Source organism: Solea senegalensis, linkage group LG6 (assembly GCF_019176455.1).
Source record: "Solea senegalensis isolate Sse05_10M linkage group LG6, IFAPA_SoseM_1, whole genome shotgun sequence".
NCBI classification, from domain to species: domain Eukaryota; kingdom Metazoa; phylum Chordata; class Actinopteri; order Pleuronectiformes; family Soleidae; genus Solea; species Solea senegalensis.
In genome coordinates, this window is record NC_058026.1 from 23597321 (window position 1) to 23614784 (window position 17464).

The window sequence follows — 17464 nt, forward strand, 5'->3', positions numbered from 1 at the left end:
TGCTATCAGGTAATATACTGAGCAGCGTCCCTGTTCACTTGTTTTTGGGCCCCTTTGGAGCTGACAGGGCAAAAGATAAGACAAGTCGAAATATACAGCACATTATTGACCATCCTCTTGAGGAGAAAACACCAGACCCAGCATTATTTTTGCCCTAGAATCATTTTGTTTAAAAAATCACACCACCCTCTGCACTGCTACTCAACGGCAAGCAGCGAAGCCATGTTGTGAAGCACGGGTTCTAGTGGTTGTACAATGTCATCAGTGCTGTTGTGCCTTTGATGCCACCATATGACACTCCTCCCTTCTCTGGGTTTTCAGTGACAGTGACAAATGGGATCGGCAGCAGTGTGTTATCAGCATGCAGCCACTGTAATCGTATTATTTAGTAATCTTAATTCTGAGTGGCTGACCCACAGTGTGAACAAAGCAGGGCCTCGCTAAGCCCATCACAGTGCTCCCATGGAGCAGAGGTCCTTTCCTGCTCCACAGCCCCTTTAGACACACACACTTCTTTTTCCCTCCCTTTTCTAACCCCCTCCTCTACGTGTCCACCTCTCTTCTACAGTTCCTCTCACACTCTGTTTTCTCTCTTGATCACCTTACTTGTTGTTTTATCTCTTGGATGATTTCATTCTCTCTTTCGCTACTTCATTCCCCCTCCTCCCCAATCTTTCTGTCTCTGTAACGCTTCGAGCTGGGAGTTTGTGTAATGGCGTTATTCACAGTTCACTGGTCTGTTTGAAGGGACTATCTTGATTGAGCGTCTCTCGGTGTAGAGCCTGGTGACTGAGGGAGTATATAAAGACATGGATGTGTCCATGGAGATAAGATAGCCATGGCAATATGCAGGACAATGCAAAAGGAATGTTTTCTCGTAAGGGTTTCATTCAAAGAAACACTACGGGGACAAAAAAAGGAGACTGGAAGGATGCACAGCTGGAAGCGTAATAGTAAAGGCATTAGACAAGCAATGGTAGCAACAAAGAACTAGTCGGGGAATCAGTCATTCTCATTAGCTGGTTTACCCTTTTCAGTTTTTTCACCCCGCCCCTCCCCATCTCACCCTAATGAATGCAAGTACACTGACACAGAACCAAAAACTGCTCAGAGAAGCAAAAATACTCACCACTAATTAGTTCAAATTAACCTCAGGACCAATGCGTAGGTTTGCACACACACACACACACACACACACACACACACACACAGACAGACACAGCAAGGCACCTCCTTTTTCCTCTTTCTGACACCAGTCTGATGCTGTTGTAAGCTTGGCTGTAAGATCAAAATCTCTGTCTTTGGCAGATACGCAAACACACACACACGCACAGAGACAGACACACATACACATAGCCTGGGGCAAAGTAAGCACAGGAAAGCAAATCCACTGTAAAGACACCATAAAGCCAACACTTCAGAAAGACGGACCATGTCTGTATGAGGTAAATACAGGCTAATGACATGCAGTGCACATATGGACACATAAATACACAGAGAGAATAAGAGTCCTACTTACAGAATGAAGCAGACGGTATCAGAAGCACTGTGCCATATGATCAGGGTTGAGATGATTCTGCTCAGGCATCGAGACGTGTGACCACAGAGTTTCAGCACTTCAGCCAAGGAGGGGAAAGGAGTCAGAGGGTTTCACTATATGTTTATAAGAAATCTACAGGATTCCAGTGTTTTTATTCAGATGAAAAAAAAATAATCCCTTAAGAACAAGGCTAAAAAAAATCAACAGTTGGGAAAGGGAGAGGTTCAGTTCTTTGTACAAGGGGGATGAGGTGTTGACTGGCCCACTGTGTGTCTTCTTATGATCTCTTTCTTCTAAAAAGCAGGAAAAAAATAAGAGTCCATCTTGACATAAAAGAAAGGGAAGGGTCACAACAAGGCTCCACTGTTTCCTTTACTGCTTTCTCTTTCTGCTTTCCTGTGTTTGCCCACCTCGTGTTTTCCTCAGGATAGCGATGGGCCTATGAGTAGAGGAACGCCAGCGTCAGGAAACCAATCACCTCGCCAGACGACAAGGGAACATAAAGGAGTAAATGACAAGCAGATGAAGGGGAGGATTTTCAACACCTGCTCTCTCCCTCAGTTTCTCTACCTACCTTCCTTTCTCTCTCCCTCTACAACCTGTATTTCCTTTCTAGTAACAGCCTCCTCCCTCCAAGTCTGTTTTTTAGAGCATGGGCTGCTACATCAGAACCAGAAGTGGATGCAGAGGAAGTGAGATTCTTCAAAACGCAGGAATGCTCCTCTTCTCCTTTCCTCGCTCACTGTACAGAATGACAATGGATTGCAGGCCGTCTACTGCACCGACACTGGATGTCTGCCTGGCTCTCTGCCTGACACTCGGAACAGGCCGTGTCTTCCTGTCCTCCTGTCTGTCTGTCTGTCTGTCTGACCAACCTTAGAGCCTGTCTGTCATTCAGTACAGCTGTATGTTTACCAGCCCTCTCTCAGTCTGTTTTCCTGCCAAACACTAAGAAGCAAATCAGGCAGGTACAGGGGGACCATATTCTGCTGCTCAAGTGCCCCCCCTGCTGTAAATCCTGACCCCTCCCATGTCCATTGCACAAACTAGCCTCCAACTCTGCACAGATGAATAAGAAGGATTGTCAGAGAGGGTTTCAAACAATCCTGGTTAATTCTCTTTTTTTCTTCTCTTGTCTTTCTCCGGACTTTCTCTCTCCACTCGTTTCCTTTTCTTTTCCAGCTCCTCTATTTCCGCCGGTCTCCTCGCTCGTTATCTATTCCGGACAGTCTGTCCCTCTTCACTCTCTGTCACAGAGGAAGAATGAGCTGCTTTAGAATGTATTTTTCCACAATGTGTGAAAAAGATGCTGAAAAAAAATATTGGGATGAATTGTTTTTTTAATTGTACATTTAAAAAAAACACACACTCTCCTCCTTCACATCAAATTAGAGCAGGATGCCTCTTGAGGGGGGATTTTCAATTACTCGCTTTTGCCCACAAGCCAATCTGGCAAAGTGGCCTAGCTCTGAGGTGTGCACAAAATTGTCATAATCTCAACAGGATATCCAGTCGATAAATCCGCATGTGTCTGAAAGCTCCATACCATTGCTCAAGCATCACTGCGGTTTCGTGAAAAAGCTCAACAGGTTGATTGGTTTGCTGTAAGTTGATTCCTCTAAGGCTGTAGCTGCTTCTCTCTCTCTCTCTCTCTATTTCTTGGGGACAGCTTCTGGAATCACAGACTGGCCTTTCCAGCCTTAACTCTACACGATGAGCCCTCACTGGGATGGTTCAAGCTGATGCCCAGACTTGGTGGAGGCAGTTAAGTGTGGAAAGCTCGATGCTGGAGGGAGCATGTTGGCGTCCATATTGCCCATTTGGTGTCCAGCTCGGCAAGCGCTCAAATCTGGAAGGAGAGGGAGTAGAGGCAAAGTCGAGGAGAGGGAGAGAGAGAGACAGAGAGAGAGAAAGAGAGAGAGCATGAAAGGTTAGCATGGTGACATTTGTGTCACTCTGCCTTATCAAATACGTCATTCTCCTCCTTGTCACATCCTGCCTGTTGTGCTGCTGTCTTCTCTGTCCTTGTCACTCTTCCTCTGACTTTAGTGCTTGTTTGCTTCTTCCTCCACTCGCTCTATGATTTGATCCTTTCACTCTCATCTTCAGCCACTGTCCCCCTGACACTACTCTCTCTCCATCCAATTTACATTTGCATCTCTCCTGCTTTCATTCAATAAGCTCTGCTGTCCTTTTCTTTCAATTTCATGTTTGCATGTGAAGAGGAGAGAGGGAGGGAGAGCGAGAGAGAGAGTGAGCGACAGAGAGAGAGCTCTGACTGGTGAATGTGCCTGAGGCAGGTGCTGGACTGCAGTCCAGGATCGTATTATTACTGGTCAGGTACAACAGGACATATTTGATTGATGTAGACTTGAGCTGTCACTTTTAATCCAAATTCAGATGTGTGTGAATGTGTGAGAAAATATTATTATCTGTTCTGATCCCATTTTCTTGCTATAGAAAGCTTTGCATTGCATTCGGTCTAAGGAAAGAAGACAGAATCTACATCATCGATAGACAGATTTGCAGATTAATGGAAGATTCACTTGGTAAACACAGCGACATTAAAATATTACAATACTGCAACACAGAAGAATATTTTTTTTGCGCTATGCTATGTAGACTATGTCCAATTGATAGAGTTGTTAAATTAAATTGAAACTTTTTCTTTTAAAGAGGCAAAATTTACTTTGGCTCTCAACTGGATTGAGAAAACACACAATACAAGGATTACAGTTTACAGTTTTAATTAAGTTGGCATACATGGCCTCATAAATTTCTTATTTATTTTTCCACTGTTCTAAAAACACTCACAAACGTGTTTGTGAGTTTTTACTGCAAATGAAACAAATATAATCTCTTTAAGACGAAGCAGCTTTGGAAGAAAAAAAAAGAAAAGAAAGGCAAATGTGAGATGAGAACATCCTCATAAACATCCACAAACACGTATTTGCACACATTTTCCCCAAACTGGTTTTTACGGTTTTTGGATTCAGAGTAGTGCAGCACTGAATTCTCTCCATGTTTCAGACAGTATATGACACTTCTGTCAGGTCACAGAGATGCTATTTATTTATATGTGCTCTCCCGGTTTTAATGTATGCAAACAAGCATGTTGTACCTGTCTGATCCTTAACTAATCTGTACTAGTTGTCACTTTGATCCAATGTTCAGCTGCACAACACATGCAGTCACATTTGTGTATCCTTCTATTTTGTGCCAAGACACATTCTTACATCTCTTCAAACTAACAATGCTCCCAGCTGACAGGTATGTCTGCATATGACAGATGGCAAAACTAATGTTTACCTGAGCTCAGACAGATTCCTGGTGAGATTTTCTCCCTTCCCATTGCGTTATATATCATTCTAGTTTTTCTCAAATAGATGGTCTCAATCTAAAAATAGCAGAGGGATGTCAAGTTCTAGTTACCCAACAGGCTTCTTACCTCTGTTACCATGCAACAGTTTGCACCTGTTGAATACGTGAGCCATTATTTCTAGATGCTAATCAAAAAGAAGATTTGAGTGATGAATACTTCACTGATTTCGAGAGAACCACAGAAAGCCTGGGTTTCTTTAAGATGTCAACATCGTCTCGTTTAACAGAACAGAGGAAAATCTTTAAACCAGTTTGGTGGCTCGTTCCACTAGGATGATGTTCCGCTTAAAATGAAACATTACAGGCCATTCAGTGTATCAGCTCCAATCAATACATCTGTGTGGATAGATATGACCTTCCTGTGACACACACACCCTCCTGGGAGCATTAAGGATGTGTGTATGTTGGCTCACTAGTTAGGTTTGTGTGTATGTGTGTGTGTTGCAGGTGTGAAAAGATGCACATGGGTGTGAATTGGTGTGCAGGAGGTATGTCACCAAGGAGTGCCAAGGCGGAGGTGCATGTGTGTAAAACAGGTGACGGTGTGCGTGTGTGTGTGTGTGTGTGCACTATACATGTGTCACAGACGTCACGCTCGAAGCAATCGAACACACCAATCCAACACATAACCTTCTGTTTAACCAATCCAACGCAATGCGGCCTCTCTGCATTGTGTCACAGTTGTGAAGCATCATAAAAGATATGATTGACACACAGAGAGAAATAGTGATTTTTTTTACACACGCACACACACACACACACACACACACACACACACACACACACACACACACACCGACGGCATCTCTGTTCATTTGCTGTGTCAGGCAAGAGACTCAAACGTCTTCAGCGTGTCAAAATTCAAACACAACGTAGAGAGGAGCTTGAAGAGACTATGAGCGGGATGGAGGCTAAGAAGGGGGAGGGGTGACACAGCCAAAGTGGGAAAGAGAGAGAGAGAGCCAAAGAGGCAGTGGGGGAGAGAGGGGAGAGAAGCAACAAATTGAAGTGAGCCATTCAGGTTTTGTCCAAATCCATCAAACAGGACAGGCCTGTTTGTGTCTGGATGGAGGGCTGTGCATAGATGGATAGTGAATGAAAAGAGGGATGAAGGGATACAGGTGGAGGAGTGGAACAGGAAGGTGGGTTGGATGAGTTGGGTGAGTGAGTGACAAACACAAGGAAATGAAGGGGAGAAGCCATCAAAGGTGAAAATGCTCTAAACACTAAGGTTTAAGAGGACAGGGAGACAGACTGAAATATTTCATAAACAAGAAAAGGAAACGTGAAAGAGGACAAGGAGAGAGGAAAAAAGGAGGATGAGAAGGACGGACACTCACCCATTTCAGCAGGCTCTCCACAGGCAAGCACAATCCCTGCTCTGTGATCCCATCCTGGGGAAAGGCGCAGCGAGATCCTGGAGCTCCCTCCACTGAATACCAATGGGGCTGCTATTATCAGCTCTCTCTCTCTCTCTCTCTCGATCTTTCTCTCTCTCTCTCACTCACACACACACACACACACACTCACATGCACACACTCACCGGCACTGTGGAGGAAAAGCCCCAAACACACAGACTCAGTCTGGGGAAGGTGTTTAACTGAAGACATAGTAAAAAAAAAAGGCTGTCCAGAGATGCAAATAGGAAATCGCAATAGAAGAGACACTGCAGCACAAGTGAATTTGCATCCCCTTCTCCCTCTCTCTCATTTTCTCCATGAAAAAAGCATCAGAGGCTGTGCACAAGCCAGAGGTATCAATCTCGCTCGCTCTCTCTCTCTCTCTCTCTTTCTTTCTCTCTCTCACACACACACACACACACACACACACACACACACAAACACAGAGGCATCTGCAGCCAGTAAAATACTTACTGAGCATGTATTCAATCCCAGTGAGTCCTGCAGTCGACTCTAGTCTGGCTCACAGCTCCTCGGCTTCCGAGGGTGTTAGAGAGAAATGAGTTGTCCGCTATTTTCCTCTCTCCTCCCAGTGGGTTCCTCGCTCAGCACAGCAGCATCTGATGCAGAGATAAAAGGACATGAACGCACAGACTCTCTTGTCCTCCTTTATTCTCCCCTGTTCATATAGTGAACATCCAGTTCTCCTGTATCCATTTGTTGATTCAGGTCCAATCCATGCGCCTGTCCGTGGACTTCACTGTGATTCACCGACACGCGACCAACTGCATTCACTTAGTCACCCTCCCCTCTGTGTCTCTCCCCTTGCTCAATAGTATACCCATACCTCCTTGGCTTTCTCCAATCTAATCAGCTCTCTCTCTCTCTCTCTCTGCACCCACCCAATCCCCCCTCCCTTCCCCTTTCTTCCAACACCCACTCTACTCTCTTTCTCTCTCTCTCTCTCTATCCTTCCTCTCTCTTCTTTTTTCAAGGATGAATATCAAGTCAGTCTCTGCAATAAACATTTGAAATAAGGGGAGAAGGCAGAAAAAGAAAAACTGGCCGTGAAGAAAACATACACATACACACTATCCGACAGAGCGAGAGAGAGTTTAAATCCATTGCCAGGCTAAACCACTCTGACACAGTTTGACATGGCTACTCGCTCAGGGTGACAAACCCTATCAGACCAAAACGCCACTGCCTCATAACCCTATGATATGCATCATGCACTGTCAAACACACACAAACTTACAGATGTAAAAATTTGGGCTAGCATACTGAGACAGCAGGTATTTACCTGGGGGCCCAAAATTCACAGCCCAGTTGGAATATGGACCTTGAGTCTTCCACTGTTGTGCATCAAGAGGGGTAATGTTGCCCTCCACAGTTCTCAAGTTCTTAAAGCACAGTTCAAAGTTCTTAATCCACAGTTCCAAGTTCTTAATCCACAGTTCTTGTACTTCAATAATGACCTCAGCTGTTTCTCAATCCAGGGGCTGTGGATTGTCAAATGCAAATGTGGATTTGTCACTGGATGTTGTTAATATGCATCACAGCACTGTGACATGGGCTGTCCCAATTGTCACATGAATCACATGAATCATTGGCTCCTTCAGATGCGTCCGACAAAAGCGGCTGACATTTGCCCATTTCGAAGGATACATCTGTGTATCCTTCGCAGGCGACCATATCCCAGAGGTCTTTGCGTGCAATAACAACATGACAACAGGCTTGGTGGTGTCTGGACAGCTGGAAACCAAACACAAATGCAACTCTAATACAATAACAATACAAAAAAAAGATATATATATTTTGAAGCTTTTTTTTGTCATTTACTAAGTCATTTATTATTTATTTCTTGATTTAAACAGGAGTTTTGTTCTAAATAATCTACATTTGTGGATTACATTTTTGGAAACACCCAGTTTATTTGACCTGGTCAACCATGTGTTTGTCCTAATAATTCAAAATTATCTGCTGTAAATAATGACTGCCTTGGTTGAATAGTTGACTTAAAAATATGTTAAACTATTGTAGAACTAAAGTTTTACTTTTGTACAAATTATATCTGTTGTTCAAATCATACACCTGTGCAGAGATAAGTTATATTTGTAAATCATTCCAGGGTTAGTAACATACGTATAAGGGAAATTATGTCTTTGTCTCTCAGTCCGAGATCACTGGCATCTGTGTGATGGATCTTAATTTCCTCCAGTATTACATGAAATATTTAAAAAATAATAATAATCCTTCAAAACGAATAAATAATCACTAAGATAATAAAAAAACCCACAACACAAAATGTCTCTAACTTAAAAATACTACTCAGATCTACAACTACGCTGAAAATGAAATATCCATCCATCCATCCTTTACCGCTTTTATTCTCCACATGAGGGTCGCGGGGGGAGCTGTGCCAATCTTAGCTGATATAGGGTAATAGACAGGGCACAACCTGGACAGTTCACCAGTCCATCACAGGGACATACATAGAAACAAACAACCATCCACTCTCACACCTACAGTCAATTTAGAGTGTCCATTTTATCTAATCCCCAAATCTGTACGTCTTTGGACTGTGGCAAGAAACTGGATAACTCAGAGAAAACCCACGCATACGAGGAGAACATACAAACTCCATACAGAAAGACACTCGTTCCAACCAAGTCAGGTCTTCTTCCTGCCAAGGCAAGAGTGCTAACCACTACACCAACCATGTAGCCCAAAATTAAATATATTTCAGATATATTCATCTAACATCAGATGTGTTTAAATATATCAGATCTTTAGGATATTTTGACTGATAGGGCTTAAACCAGCAGAAGAACTGTGATTCAAGACTTTGAACTGTGGAGGGCAGCATTTAACCTCTCTGTGTACATTCTGCAGGAATTTATTTAGAGAAGAAGTGCGAGTTGTGCGGGTTAGATCGTCTCATTTCACACAGCACATGACTTCCGAGAAGATACAGAACTGGAGTAATCCTCTCTGCCGGCTCACCTGAGGCATGGGGTAAATCCGGAGGGGTAGTGTAACTAACAAAGTTTCGGCAGAAACAGAAGTTACACACTTTGTGTCCTTTATCTGGATTTTTCTCTCGTTTTGGTTTTGATTCTATCACTACATTTGTTATTATTTTTATCTCTTCTTACATCTGTAACACTTGAGCTCCCCGTTGTATATAATGTGCATTATACATTGCACTATATACATCAGACTTGACTTGGTTATCAGAGGTGAGGTAGGGCCAAACATGCATGTGGTGTGTAACTGAGTATTATATGAAACACAATTTTTCTACTACACCAAGTTAGAGAGGGAAAGGCACATTTTACTATGACACATATATTTGGCTTCTATAGTAACTGGATACTTTGCAGATTTTAAACACTCTTTTTATGCCTCTGCTGAATAGCCAACAACCACAGATAACAGGAAATTAGGTGAGGTCCACATCTGGCCGAGGGCCAGGCACGTTGCAGTTTATGGTCATAATCCTAACCAGCAGATTGCAGAAAATTGTGATCACCCTAAAAGACATTATGCATATTTATTGATGCCATACAACAATATGTTAAATTTATCTCTACTTTGGTGAATATATGTGTGTAAAACACCCTTCATCCTACAGTGTGCAAACACAATATGCAACATTCTGCTTCACAAGATATCTGGAAACAAATTTGTCAATATAAAGAAGAGTACTGATGTCTTGAAGAGAGAGTGACATCACACTCCTTCTCTGTGAGTTTTAGTAGCTGTGTTGCATTTGAGTACTGTCAGAACCACTGGACCCTTTACATAAATATGCTGTTTTTAAATAGTGTTGTTTACAGAGTTCATGAAATAAGCTAATTTGAACACTCTCCTTCCCTCCCTCACTCTGTTCATATTAAAGCATATTATTCATATTATGACATTACCCAACATAAATAGTGGGTAATATCCAGAGTTGCCAGAGTTTTCTGAACACCCATGGCAAATGCAGTGAGACATTCGCAAAAACAGGAGAACCTGTGGAGGATCCAGATAAGTAGGGGGGTTTCTTGCGGATTGAGGACCATTGCGCTGTTTTTTGGGGTTTTTTTGCTGCAAATTATAGCGTAGCTATGTCTGTTTTATCAGTGACTGGCTAGAATCGGCACGGTAACTGATCGGTATTATGGTAATTGTTTTTACATTTTTAGTCTTGACCATTCAAAGCATTTAACACTACAGTTTTGCCATTCATACATTCATACAGTGTATAAAGTGTATGCATTCACACACTGTAGGCAAGGCACAGTAACCAGAAGCACTTTTGGGTTAAAGTGTCTTGCCCAGGGAAACATCAGCAATGTACATTAGGGGAGCCTTCATTTTGGTCTTAAATGCATGCTCAACTGAGTTAACTAGTGGCACCTGAGTATTGCATATTGGACCTTTGAGTAAAACTGGCATAACTTTCAACACTAAATTATGATATTTTGACTTTTTGAACCATATGTTCAGATAGCTCCTCCTCCAAGGGGTGAAAATACACACACACACACACAAAATGTACACTCACACATTCCTGAAAATCATCTCTTCTAACCACAACATCCTGACACATCACACAAGACTCCACTGAACAGAGCTGACATCTGCCTCACTATTTCTAATGTTCACTCATACAGTACGAGGCACAATTGCACAGCAGCATGAGCCCACTGCACACAATCAGCAGTTTCCAGAGAGGGCAACTCTCACGATATGATGTCACCGCCTAACTCCCATATTTTACTTCCATCACACTACACTGTCTCATCCCCCCCCAACGAGACTGGGACGTTGACCTCAGGACACCTTTACTCTTCTCTGGTTCTCTCATGTCCAAGTAGCCTTTTCAATATAGATCTTTTTCTTAACCTTACAGCCCTGATGCTCCCTTAGCATTTCATGTCCTCCGAGGCTGTTAAAGTCAGGACAGTGTGTTAAATCATTGATTTTGTCACTTTGTGTATGAGGTGGCTCTTTAATTGCTAGTGACAACACTTTAGTGACCCGCGGTGATATTTAAAACATTTTAAAACCGGTGAAAGGTCTCTGTTCTTATTTAATTTAATTTAACATAATTACAATGAAATCTGCCACATGTCTTTGGATAATAAAGCTATACTGCTTATTAACAGTAATGGTATGTACACAGGAGAGTAATGTAAACATAGGGCCTATTTGCCCATACTAATACCCACTGATTATAGCCTTTGGATACATCAACACTGGTTTGTCCACTAACCTGTCCCCTGATCAAACAGGGAGGCAAATATAGCATGTGACAATGCTGAGCTGTCTCCTCTGCTCGGGTCTCAAACACCCTCCACACCCAATCCTTCATCATGTTTTCACGTATTCACTTTGCATCGCATACAGTTTTCTGCATCCCAAGATGTCTTTGTCCAGTGGGCAGACAGTGCTGGAACACACCTATTACTCAATCATGCCTGAGCCTATGAGACTGCAGCCATGTCATGTCGGGTCCCCTAAGGCATATGGTTGTGTTTGGATATGTATGTATCTGCATCCGACCAACTTGCACATCCAAAATTCTTTATTTAGTCTTGAGAGTGCATGTTTCAATGTGTGTGTGTGTGTGTGTGTGTGTGTGTGTGTGTGTGTGTGTGTGTGAGAGAGCGCTGCGAACACAGCGTTACCCCTGGCTGTGACCCACAGCTGCAGTTTTCAGGAAGTCAGGAGGAGTCTCCGCATGCTGTCTCTACAATTCAGTCACACACACTGACACATGCCTGCAGTCCCAGTGTGTGTGTACTGTCTAATTTACCTCTGGTCTAATTTACCCCTCCATTTGTTTTCAGCACTGCTGAGTGACACTGAATCTACTCAGTGGGAGTGACTGTCTGCATATTATACAACAGTGTTTCCATGTTTATACTTTATGCTGTATATATATATTGATGATCCAAAAAAAAAATCCAGAAAAGCTGACATGATTACTGGTAGTTTAGGCCTCTGTGTCCATTAAAGTCTGATGTCACTCTCTGTTCCAGTCTCCCTCCTCTCTCTAAATATGCATTCAACAGCTGTCTCTCTCTCTCTCTCTCGGCTCCATCCCACACCACTTTGCTCTTGACAAATTGATATGGAGCTTCTTTTACATAACAACTACGTATCGTACACTTACACTCTCAACACCACGGCACAAATGTAAACCTTACTCAACCATCGCACACTCACTTAGCTGCAGGTGTCAAGAGACGGGCTCTCGCGATTGCGAGATGTGCGAGCAATGGCGTACTTTTCTCTCTGTAAAACACAAATGTGTCTGTCTCCCATGTTAACTATTGATTGGAAAGCATGCAAAAAAGGTGAGGGAGAGGGAGAGGAAGACAGAGGGAGGAGGCAGAATTGACATTCTGCCTGAGCACTGCGCTCTGCTTGTGGAATAATGATTAGCTCCTCAGCATTCTAGTCACATATGCTTCACTATCAATGAGAGAGGAGGAAGCAGGAACATGAGGGAGGGGACACAGAGGGAGGAGACAAGCAGAGGGAGGTGGGGGTAGTGAAGGCGGAGGGAAGATGGAGGGGGGTAGCACATATGGGAGAAACAAGGTGAAAAGAGAGCAGGGGATGCAAAAATGAGGGGGTAATGGAGGACAAAAACAGAAGAGTATAGTATGACATAAGCAGTAGATGCTATACTGCGGTACACACACACACACAGCATGTGTTCCACAAAAAAAAAAAAAACAGTCGGATGAATTTGCAAACTAAAAATGAAGCTAGTTCAGGTCGGGCACACAAACACTATTATGCACCCTTGCATCCACTCAAACCCATGCGCGCGCACTCACACACACACAGAACTGCACCAGTACACATGTGGAGACTATACTTTGTCAAAGTCACAGCAGGTATAGCCACCTCAGCAAAGAGAGAGACAGAGGCTATGTCACAGGGCGAGAGGGAGAGAGAGAGAGAGAGAGAGAGAGAGACATGTGGGGGAGCAATGACGAAAAAGAAAGAGAGGAGAAAATTAAAATTAGAGGGTGGAGAGGAAGCATGTACATAAACAGTAAATATTATCTGACAAAAAAGGCAATCACAAGGCATGGGAAATGATAAATGTATACCATTACTTAAATAGGTCAATCATACATTAATAACTACAATGTGATAATAGAGTTGGGAAGTCAGCTGTAGCCAACTGAGTAAGTTGGCATGGGTGTCCTAATCAAACATGAAAAACTACATCATGTTTTTCATGCCCTTGTGACTGCGACTTTATTTTTACTCCACAGAAGAGAAGTGAATGATTTTTCAATTAAGACTTTAAATATATAATGCATGTAATTTACTCTAATGTCAATAGTAAAGCACAGCATAAATGGAATGAATTAGCAATGTAAAGCATTAATTTTTATCTTAAATGTACAGCATTTAAGCCTGATAAAGTGTATATATCATTATTATAATGCAACTGTAATTAACTAATCTTAATCAGACCAAAAACAGAAAGGACTGTAATTATGAGCTACAGTAATTATTATAAATTCAATATAACACTGTCACACCTCAAGTAGAGGTCCGAGGTCAGTGTCATTTGAGAGTCAGCATGTTCACCTGGATATTGAACTGCATACACATACAGTATACATACTGTGTGTATCACTGCACATACAGTACTCTACTTTGACCTTAACATGATTTATGTTGTCTTCCTTCTTCTGTTGTATGTCCTGTACATGATTTGTGCCGATAAAGCTTTGTTTCCAAGGTAGCTTAGGATAACCTATAGATGTATAGATACAGTATACTGTATATAGTGGTTAAGGTTAAGGATAACTATTTGTTTACCCAGTCCAAATTAATGGAAGTCAATACATAGTCCTAAGAAAAATTGTGTGTGTGTGTGTGCGCGCGGTTATGTATAGATAATATAACAAAAAGAGACATGCAACAGGAGAGGACAGGAGACGTTTAGCCCTCAGTTTAGCTCTTGGCCAAAGGACTGAATTAAATAAGAGGCCTCTGTGTCACAGCCAAGTGAAAAATAAATAAATGAATAAATGCTTGGGGAAAATTTAATTAGCACAGTATATAAGTACAGTGATTAATCCACTAAGAATGCAGTGTACAAGTAAGTACATTTACTTGTACGGTGTAATTGTGAGGCACCTGTACATATGTATTTCTATTTCATGCTACTTAAAAACCCCTCCACTGAATTTCAGAGAGACATGCAGTTTATTTAACCAGCCTTTAGTTGCTAATTATTTTTTTAATGATTTTACACTGTGGCTAATACACCTGTATACTATGTGATACTATATGTAATAAACCTTTAATGGATTCTTTAGCAGAAACAATGAACACATCTTAGACATCCGAGTTTTAGAGCTAAAACAATTAATCGATTAATCATTTATTAATCAATTACTAAATTAATCGATTTTGATAATCAATTAATCGGTTTGAAGCTTTTCTCATTATTAAAACAAGATTTCCGATTGTTTAAGCTTCTTAAATGTGAATATTTTCTTAATTTCTTTGCTCTGGATAAGAAAGAAATCATTAAATGTTAATAGTTTTGGTTTGTGGACAAAATAAGACATTTGAGAACATCATCATTTCCAGGTTTGACGATCAACATTTTTTAAGGTTTTCTGATATTTTATGGACCAAACGATTCATGGAGAAAATAATCAACAGATGAATCGATTATGAAAATAATAATTAGTTGCAGCTCTAACAAGTTTACAGTAGGGATTCCACTTTTGTGTCCGATACCAATAATACAAACTCAAGTAACTACTGATACTGATATTAGTCTGATACCGTCATTTTCTCTAGTTTATAGTTCTAACAGAGTTACTTTTACTCTGAGCTTTTCAATGTTTCAATTCAATAAATATTCAAATGATCAAACATCTCACCAAAGTTTCGAGACAAAGTCCTAAAAGTGAAGACAGATGTGTGTTTCAGCATTTTGCATTCTTCCCTTCTTTCCTCTCTCATTAATCATCTCACGTCTGCTTGGATTTATCTTTTGTTTCCGTACATAAAACTGTATAAAGTGCTTCAAACTAGCTCCATCTCCAGCTGTTACAGCAGCTGCTTACATTGATTATCTAATAATGTCACATGCTGTATCAATCAGAGGGGCCAAACCAGTACGTTTACATCATGCTGTTACATTATATGTGCAATCTCTTAAACCACTTGTTCTCAAACTGTTTATACCACCTGAGAAAATACTTGAGCTCTCAAAGTAACACCATTATTGCAAAATTCTTCAGCACCACTCCAATTACATACCCTGGCATATACAGTAGAACAGTATTTCTGATTTCCCTCCCAGTACCACTGGTACCACAGTTTGAGAACCATGGACTTAAACAATAGTGGTATTTCTTACACCTCTGTCATACACAGCCATGATGATGATAAAAGCACACACTGTCACACAGACAATAGCTCAACTATAACATGACACCATTCTCCCAACCTAGTTCTATTTTTGTTTTGACAAACCTAACGCTTTCATCATTCCACTTTGGAAACTTTGTTACCAAGTACCTGCTGAAGCTAAATGTCAATAAAAATCCCAACAAGAAACCGTGACTTTAATACATCCCTGGGGACTCGGTGTTAAGTGAGTGTACAGTGAACATATAGACATTTATTGTCAGTTTATATACATTTTTTATCTGCAGTGATATAGTATATGTACTTCTTTTAAACTAGTCAGTTCATCTTCAGGCAGACCAACATTACTGTAGATCTTGCTCCACATAGAGTTATATAAAACAAGAGTTAAAACCATTGGGAATGTTTTACCCGGGGGGGACAAGTGCAAACTAGTCAATCTATTTGGCTTCAGATCGACTGTAGAACAATCTCAGGCCAACTACACTGAAAAATGAAAGTACATTTTGATTAATTATTACATCTGTGCATACTGAATAATAAATCAGTGAAGCTGTAAAACCTAGACATCACATGGTGCACACTAGAGGAACAGAGAAGCTTAAAGCAGAGGTCTCAAACCCGTGGCCCACGGTCTACGTGCGGGCCCCCCCAGTCAATTTCATGCAGCCCTGCACTAACTATCAAGTTCTAATAAAAAACTGGCCCCAAGTAAACACATCACGTGTGTTGTTTTGTTAGAAATTGGCATGAACAGCGAACAATATTTTTATAATGATAATACATTAGGTTAAATTGATCACATTATTAAGTGTACAACATATTTACATTCAACATTCAATTATATGAGCTGGTCTAGTTTTAAATTACAATTGTCTACATGTTATTACTAATTATATTTTTTATTCCATTTTATTTCTGACTTTTTCTTGTCATTTTTAGAGTCATTTTTGCATCATACAAGCTTTTTTGGGAACTCTATATCGTTCCATATCAAAACAGAGACTTTTATTTTTATATAGTATGCAATATCATGATGAACAGCCGAATATTTCCCCAAACTTGTGGCCATTTATTACATGTTCGGTCCCCTGCTGACCTGACTGCAAGTTCATTGGCCCCGAAGTCACAGTTTGAGGCCTTCAGCGGGGCTGTCACTTTTTTCAAAAATGTAATTTTAACCAATATGTGACATGTTATTCCTTCCGAAAAAACAAATAATTTAAAATTACACTTACTTTTATTCCAGTGAAGTTGCTCGGTGGTTGTGTTTATCTATGGTTCCTCCTCCTCTTCCTCTGCTGCTTCGCTCAGGTTGAGCTAACAGCTAAGCTAACAGGTGCGTGAGTCAGCAGATGTATTCCTTTCTTATCCACAGAACGAACGTAAAATACTTCTGCACGCTGCTTTCCTCGGGACGGCGGTTTAGTTTGACTGTGTCACCCATTTTCACAGCAGAACTTTAGGTTTAGTTTAGAAGTTTACACCTGTTCTTGGAACAACGTCTTTTTTCCGGATGGATTCCAAGTGGATCTGTGGCTAAGCTGCTCTCACTGCGCCCTCTGCTGGAACAATGCGGTAATTACTTCAGATAGTGTAATAGACTTCTAGGCTGTACATTTTGACCTAGGCTGTTTCTCTTGGTCGGAGTGTCTATGCAGCTGAATTGTAGATATCGCTATCTATCATTATGATGAAGTTCAAGATATTTTTAATGGACCTAAA

General features: G+C 41.3%; 1 long non-coding RNA gene across 1 annotated transcript; it reads right to left on the reverse strand.

Annotated features, from left to right (window-relative positions):
- Nucleotides 1-1780: 1780 nt before the first annotated feature.
- On the reverse strand, nucleotides 1781-17247 carry LOC122771397. The gene is made up of 3 exons (XR_006360600.1): nucleotides 16978-17247; nucleotides 6797-6942; nucleotides 1781-3389 (listed from the first exon to the last, which is right to left on the reverse strand). It is a non-coding gene; the product is annotated as an uncharacterized LOC122771397 (long non-coding RNA).
- Between the last annotated feature and the right edge of the window lie 217 nt (nucleotides 17248-17464).